Consider the following 8,672-nt stretch of genomic DNA (forward strand, 5'->3'; position numbering starts at 1 on the left):
ATAGGACAGTAACAGGAAGGGGGTCCCTTCCAGGTCTAGTATACCATACTTTTACTCCTTTCCCTGTGGGGGTTACTGAAGGGTCTATATAAAGTGCTACTGGAGGTGCATGCACTGGCCACAATGATAAAACAAAACTCCCGGTAAGATCCTCTTACCTTCTGGCCGTTCAGGATATACTACTGTAACCTTTGGCGGCCACTCCAGGAATACACAGGAGACCAGCTTCCAGGCTTTGTCCCCAAGGTGCCAGGAGAGCCAGCCATCGTTGGTCCATGTGTCGAAAGGTCCAAGGCCACATCCATTCAATGGAGTCTCCGGGGTTCAGTGCAGTTGGTGCTGGCAGCAAGATGTTATTCTGGTAGCTGAACCTCAGCTTCAGTGATTCTTCCTTGGTTTGTACTTGCAGTTGTACAGGGAAGGCAGCCATATGTGTTAATATGTCTACGGGGCTCAGAGCTCCCTTTCGGGGTCTCTCATTCAAATGCCATAGCACGGTCCATAAGTGTACTGACTATCCCCGCAGACTATTGGTATGTGACATTAGTCCAGATTTTAACAAGCCATTGTGCCTCTCTATCATGCCTGCTGCAGTAGGATTGTATGGCACATGAAACTTCCATTTGATTCCCAGCTGTCACACCCATTCCTGCAGTGTATATCCAGTAAAATGGGTGCCCTGCTCATTCTCAATCACCTGTGGTCGGCCATAGGCAGCAGAGAGATGCTCCAGGCCTCTTTTGGTCACGTGCTCGTCTGCACAATGGGTAGGAAAAGCAATCAGAAGTCCAGTAGCTGTGTCTACACAAGTCATCACATACCGATACCCTGCTGACACAGGTAGAGGCCCAATATAGTCTATCTGCCACCTGACGAGGGGTATAGGCCCCTTAGCTATTGTCCCATGTTGCTGTGGAACTCAGTGTAAGTCCCTTTTGGAGCACACAACACACTCCTGCCAGGCTCTACTAACTTCTTCGAAGGTCAAAGGCAAGCCCCACTGATGGGCTACAGCCCACATTGTTTTTTCCCCTGCATGCAATAAATGCTGACGTAGCCATTGGGCTACATCAGAGGCAGGCTTTCCTTCTAACCAACGTATCTGGGCCAATTTATCTGCCTCATCATTTCCTGGGGATGCCAGTGGCAAATGACCTATCACATGGTATACTGTAATTATTTTAGTCTGACCACAGGCCCATAAGTCTTGCCATAATTCTTGCCCCCAAAGGGGTCGGTGACCAACCAGCCAGTTGGTATGGTAAAAGGTTGGTAGCCACAGGGTTAAGCCCCAATAGACAGCCCAGCTGTCAGTGCAGACAACTATAGGGGAGGGCTCCTTGCTGATCACAAGTCACACAGCCCGCAACTCTGCCCATTGGCTGCTCTTCCCCTCACCATCTTCCATCCATATTGTCTCAGTCTTAGGATGGAAAGCTATGGCCCTCCATTTTGGGGTCTGTCCATGTCTGGGGCCATCTGTGTACCATGCATCTTCAGGTATAGGGGCTCTTCCCTCCTGATAGGGACTCTCTGCTACTAATGGTTCAAAAGCAAGTTCTTCCTGCTTTTCACTAGTATATGTCACCGGCCCCAACAAGTGTTGGGAGTTCTTCACTCAAGGGGCTACTAGAGAGAGCACTACACTGCTGTAGGTAAGCACCCCACTTGGCTAGTGTGGGTGTTTGTGCCACACCACTCCTTGGCTTTTGGGTCCAGTCTTGTACCCACCCCAAGATGGGATAGGTGGTTATTACCTTTATCAGGGCCATTCCAGTGATGGGTTCTGTAGCCAGCAAGGCGTGATACACGGCAGCTAGTTGTTTTTCTATCAAAGTGTATTGTACCTCTGCCCCTTTCCAGAGTTGTGACCAGAATCCAACAGGTTGGCGAGTTCATTCAAGCCGCTGCCAGAGACCCCAGCCATAACCATCTTCAGTAACCATCTTCAGTAACATGAACATCCAGCTCACAGGGCTTTGATGGGTCTATCACATTCAAGGTCTGCACAGCCTTGACTGCCTGTTTTGCTGATGGAAAGGCAGTTGCACATGTCTCATCCCAGTCCCAACTGACACCCTTTCATTCCAACTGGTATAAGGGCTTCAGAATTTGCACCAAGTGCAGTATAAACACTGTAAAGTAGCCTAGAAGACCCAGAAACTCCTGTAGCAATGCTATAGTTGTGAGGGTAGGAAAGGCCTGGACTTTGTCTATAACTGCTTCTGGTATAACTTTGGTCTTACCCGACCAGAGATGACCCCCAAGAATTTAACAGACAAACTAGGTCCCTGAACCTTGGTGCTGTTCACAGCCCATCCTTTCTCCTGTAAATGTAGCAGCAGTTTAGGTACTGCACCTTCTAGATCTGAAAGAGAATCAGACGTGAGCATGACATCATCAATATAATGGTACAGCCACACCATTGGTGGTTTCTCCCATATAGCTAAGTCCTGGGCTACAAGTCCGTGACAGATGGTGGGGCTGTGGAGGTATCCCTGTGGGAGGATGGTGAAAGTCCATTGCCATCCTTCCCACATGAAGGCAAACTGTTCGTTCTTGACTTTCCTGCTCAATGTCCATGGAAAATAAGGCATTAGCAAGATCTACCACATAATGGTATGTTCCTAGTTCATGGCTGAGGGTGCCCATCAAGGCTGCAATAGAGGGGACAGCAGCATGCATAGGGGGTATGACTTTATTCAGTTCTCTGTAATCCACAGTCATATGCCAGGAGCCATCTGGCTTTTTTACTGGCCACACTGGGGAATTGAAAGGACTATGGGTGGGCTTTATAATATCCACCTTTTCCAGCTCCTGGAGAGTTTCTCCAATCTCTTTATGCCCTCCAGGCAGTTTGTATTATTTGGTATTAGTCACCCGCTGAGGCACAGGCAAAGCTATGGGTGCGTGCCTAGCATGTCCCCGCAGAACTGCCTTTACCACATGTACTCTCAGTCTGAACTCACCTGCAGTGGTCTGCACCCATAGTCCCTGCAGGATATCAGTCCCCAAAATATACTCAGGAATAGGAGATATATACACAGCATACTCTTTTGGGGGTAGATGCCCTATTCCCAAAGGGATTTGGGCTTTTTTAACTCTGATAGCCTTCCCCCCATATCCATCTATGATAGTGGGGATCCTGGTGAACCGCTCAGGGTTACCATGAATCAGTGAACATTCAGCCCCAGTGTCCACCAGAGCCAGGACATGTTGTAGGTTCACTGGGGACCAATGGAGAGCTATTTCAACATGTGGCCTCTGGTTCCCCCCTGGTCCCTCAGGGCAGGTACCTTGACCTTTCCCTCAGTCAAACCATGTTCCCCAATCACCTTCCTGTGTGGGCTCAGGTGAGGTTGGCTCATCCTCCAGCAGGAAGTCTTGCAAACACACAAGCCAGACTCGTGGCTCTGTCTCTGACCTCTGCCTCTTTGGTCTTAGTGGCTGGAACTGCTGCTCTGGTTTCAGCTGTTGCCATAGCTCTAGTAAGATCCTATTGGGCTTTCCATCTAATTTCCTTACATCTGCTCCTGCCCGTATTAAATCAACTCACATCTGGGTCCTCATAACCTTCATGGGGCCCTGTAAATTCTTCTTGTGAGTAACAGGTCTTATTTCTTTCTGGATTCTTGTTGCTTCTGCCTCTCCTAAGTCTGCTACTGTACGTGTCACCTTGCTTATGGGATGCCCTAAGTGAGGGGAAAGAATGGCCACTAGAGACCCAAAGAGGGATGTAGGAGCCATTTGAAGTACAATATTTCTCATCCCAGTAGTGAAAATCTCTTCATCTGGGTTACAATTCTCTGGACTATAGATGACATTTCTTATGCCTAGCTCTCGTAGCACCTGCTGGAGTTCAGCATATGTCTGCAGTCTAACAGGAGAGGATGGCAGATCACCCAGATTGGGCCACACAGCACGAAGTGCAGCCATAAGCCAATTGAGGAGGGAGTGACTCCCTGGGGTCTGATGTGCATTTTGTAATCGCTGCCTCAAGGAAAGCTGCATTGTCAGGGAAGCCAGCTTTCCCATCTCCAATCCTGACAGAGCAATTCCATCTGCCCCTAAATCCCACAGACGCAGGAGCCAAGCTGATACTGACTTGGAGGGCTTCTGCCTAACCTGGGAGCCCAAATCCACCAGCTCAGCCTGAGTATAGGGGTGGATCATAGAGTGCTCCGCGACCTGGGGAGGGGCTGCTCCTCTCCTTGGGGAACTTTCAGCTGCTGGGTCTTTATTTTCTTTACAACCACTGGGCATGCTTTCAATACAGGAGGGTCCAGTGCCTCCAGCACCACCCCTTCATCCTTCCCCAGCTCCTCAATTTCTGGGGCTGATGGCACCTTTCTCTCCCCTCCCCCGAGTGCCTCCTCTTCTACAATCTTCACCTTTTCTACTGTGCCTCGCAGCAATGCTACGTCTGTCTTCAGGTCTCTTACCTTCAGCTCAATGCTTTGCAGCCGATGTTTTCATGCCACCTCCGCCTGTGCTTCCCTCAGGAGTTCATCCTTTTTCTTGACGGCCTCTTCCTCCTTCAGAACTCCTGGCAGCCCTGCCTTCTCGTCTCCAATGGCACCTTGCTGCCGGTTCTCTTGTGCTGCCTCCTCCCACATCAATACCATTTCCCTCCTCATGGCATCCACAGAAGTCTGCAGCTTGTGTTCTCATGCTGCCTCTTGCAACAATGCCATTTCCCTCCTCAGGGAATCTACTTAAGTTTGCAGCTCATGTTCTTGCACCATTTCTTGGGTCTCCTCTGTAGACCTTTTCAAGACTGTGAGAAGCAGCCAACCCACAGTCCCCGCTGCCTTCCAGGCACTCTGCTTCTCAAAGGATCTGCTTACTGTACCAAGAGCCACCCCTACAGCCTCAGGTGTCACCTCCACTTGCTTCCAGTCCTGGGGTGGGGCCCAGTCCTCTAGGAGGCAAGCCACCTCAGACCATATTCCCATTGGGGACGATCCACTGTCTCCCCATTCACAGAGGCAGCCCGCTGAAGCACTCCTCCCATAAGGGCAGCCTTTTTCCTTGGTCAACAGTGAGCCCTACCGACTTTCGCCAATTGTCTTGCCAATGGGTTTCAGCCCCAGGCAAGTTCGCTATGGATTCAGTGTGACCAAAGAAACTGATAGCAAAACATTCTTTGGGGTGAAAGGGTTTATTACTCCGTACTCCGCTTGTTCTCCGGCAGTAGGTCAAGCACTAGCTCTCTGCCTCTGCCCAGAGCAATGGGCCAAGCTTTCTAGATAGCTCAATAATAGCTTATTGCCTTAAGGTGTGGAAGCGGCAGCCCAGCAACAGGCCAGTTACATCATCAGGTGGTTTAACTTCAGTGAGGATCCTGGCGATAGGAACCCCAACTTCCCCACATCTGTGATTCAGTTTCCTCATCTTTAAAATTAGGGATAATAATAACCACACCTCGTAGGGGTGCTGAGGACATTAAATGAATTAAAACATGTGCATTAATGATGTCTGACACATGTAATTATTGTCTCTATTTTTCTCAATTTTTCCCTCCTTACCACTGTATGGTGAGCACAGAGGACAGATACTCGTTGATAGTAATCAAAAGCTCTTTTAGGTGCATTCTGAAAATATTATGCTCAGACAGTACAGTCTTCCCAGATTGCTCCCTAAATGGTCCAGGGTCATCCAGGTGTAGTCTATGTTTCTTGTCCCATGAAACCAACTCCTGAACATAACATTTTCAAGAACTTGAATGGCTTGGGTTTGTGTGACCAGAGGATGGAGTCTATCTTATGGCTTGTGAGGCAGGATTTATGAGGCAGGACTAGAGTGTTAAAGAAAGACACATGATCCAGCCTCAGCAAGAAAAGAGTTTAGGGAAGGAGCAAACCCACCAAGAACTGACTGGAAATATAGGTCAGCTCTAAACGCCCTACTCTTCTCCACATTGTTGGCACAGACCCACTTCTGGTGAAGGCTTGGTCACTGAAGTTCTGCCATGAGGGCAGAGATCTCACCTGTCTTCTTCTTCTCTAGCCACTGTATCTATCCCAGGGCCTGGATCTGAATACACACTCAATTAAATATGTGCAGAATGAACTAGCTAATCAATTACAGGGTGAATGTTTTAAAAGCCTTTGACAATTTTGAGGAAAGGTTTGTACTTCTGGTATTGTGGACTAGTGCTGAGCACCATGACCTCTTTCTCAAACCCAAGTTTACCCAGAAGTCAGCAAAGAAATCCATTTAGTGCTCTTTGGGATTGGAACACCACAGGAAATACCTAAACAGGCCTGTGGGCTATATCCCTACATAACCACTTCTTGGAATCTTCCAAGATAAGGTACATTTTGATCTATACAGTGGAAATTAACTCCAATTTTGGCTTCTGTTCTTCAAACTTCCTTTCTTCCTGGGCTTCCTTTTCAAAATGGGTGGAATGCTCTACATAGTGAGTGGAAGCTTCATTTTCTTGTTGGCCACACTCAATGATAATTTTGAACCAGTAACTTTGGCTTCTCCCCCATGGACACATAGTACTTTTCAACCTCCAGACACATTAGTGAAGGACTATAATTTTCTGGTTTCTCCCCCTTAATTTCAACCTTTAGGAATACAGCAAAGGCCTTTTTCTACCCATTACCTACCCAACAATGTGTAGAGCCCTATGGATCAACACTCCTGCTAGGCCTGCACTCCTGGCCCTCTGGGAATCCTCCTTTCCTAAAGGCCCTACACCCATCGAGAGGCAAAACCTTAAAATTCTCAATAAGACAAAAGAGAAAGTGGTAATGGCAGATATTTAGAATAGAACAGAGAGCTCAAAGATTGTTTTGAGAAATGTAAAGAACATCTTGACCAGGTGATGCTGGACCATCAGGGGAATAGATTACACACTCATTTCAAGGCTCCTATTCTCCCGGTTTTCATATTCTTTAAGTGAGGGTGAAAATTTTACTGATCATGTCATTCTTCATTTCAAGTTTTGTAAATGCTATCAACAGGGAATTGGTTAAATTATGGCATATTCTCTTCTGATCCTCCCAGACAGGAGCAGTAACTGCTATTATAGGTTCTCAGAGGACTCAGGTTTTTTTTTTTTTTCTACTTAGAGATATGATTGTATTTTTATTTTTGTGATTATTTAATATCTGTTCCCTCCACTAGACTGTAAGCCCAGTGAGAGCAGGGACCATGAATGCAGGCATTGCATGCCCTGTACTTAGCATCATGCTTGGTATACAGTAGAATATTTAAATATATAATAAATGCATGTATTAGAATACTATGCAGCCATGTAAAAGTATGATAATGTAGAATTGTTTATTGACATGTAAAGTTACTCATAATATAATGTTAAATTAAAAAAATCGAATTATACAATAGTAGATATAGCATGATCCCATTTTTATAAAAAGAAAAGCTATGTATACAGATACCTTGATCAAAATGGCAACAGTGGTATAATTATGGAGGATTTTATTTTCTTTGTTAACTCTTCATATTATGTAAATTTTAAAAATAAAAATGTTAATTTGATTATTTTCTAATTTATATATACATCTTTTCCATTTTGAAAAATATCAAGTAGACATTAAAACAACTTCTTTTGCTGTCAAAAAACTTCACTTGATCATATACTATTCAATTAGACAATATCAGAAACAAACTGGATTTCTGAATGCAAACCAAAATGCTGGATTATACTCGTCTTCATGCTATTTCTGATTAAAATGGGCCTCTAACAAAATGATCGTGATGATACTTTAATTCCTGTATAAAATTTATCATTTTACTTTAATGTCCAAAAGTACCTATTAGACTTTCTCCTTTTATTCACATTCCTTCTCAGGAGATGGAGAATACAATAGACATTAATTTCTTTTTTTTAACCAAAGCCCAAGAAAGTTAAAAAAAGTTAAGAGGCAGTGGATGTCAGAATATAAGATAATGTCAGTGGCTACTACATTTAAAGTACCTTCCTTACATGAAGCAAGTTTGCAAAGGAGACATTTTCTCCCAACAAAACACCAAAATGTTACCAAAATTCTAAAAATATATCCATCCTAAAAAAACATCTTGAATAGCCTTATTGGTTATAAAACTATAATTGGACATTTTTAATATCAGCTTATGATTTTCTCTTTTAAAAGATATTAATTTATATAAATAAGACATTTACAGATAATTGCTACAGAGCAACATACTCCTGGATATCTTAAAATATAAGCATAATTGCACTTATACAACACTTAGCATTATCGTGGGGAAATGGAAAATATTTTTGGATGTAAATTCCTTTTCCCAACTAAGTGTAACTGAGAGGTTTCATTAAAAGTCAGTTTAAAATAAAAAATTATAGAAAAAGAATAGGGTATATTCTTTTATATATATATAAATATATATATATATAAAAGAAATACTGTATATGGCTATCTGTCTTTTAGTAATATTAATTTTGTTGTTCTTGCTAGTTTCAATCCATTGACACAAAGACAGCAGCACTGTAGTAAGTCAGACTACAACCTATAAATCTGACAGCCCCCAGAGCACTATTACACCATTCATTTTCAGTAAAAAGTCGGAGTAGTGATAAACGCTGTGTCTTGGAACCTTAATCATACAACACAATTTATTTATAATGCAAATAGTAATGGAGAACATGTGCTGCATAGCTGAGCTCTACCTATTTTTTGGAA

The sequence above is a fragment of the Manis pentadactyla genome, chromosome 4 (genome assembly GCF_030020395.1).
Source record: "Manis pentadactyla isolate mManPen7 chromosome 4, mManPen7.hap1, whole genome shotgun sequence".
Taxonomy (NCBI): domain Eukaryota; kingdom Metazoa; phylum Chordata; class Mammalia; order Pholidota; family Manidae; genus Manis; species Manis pentadactyla.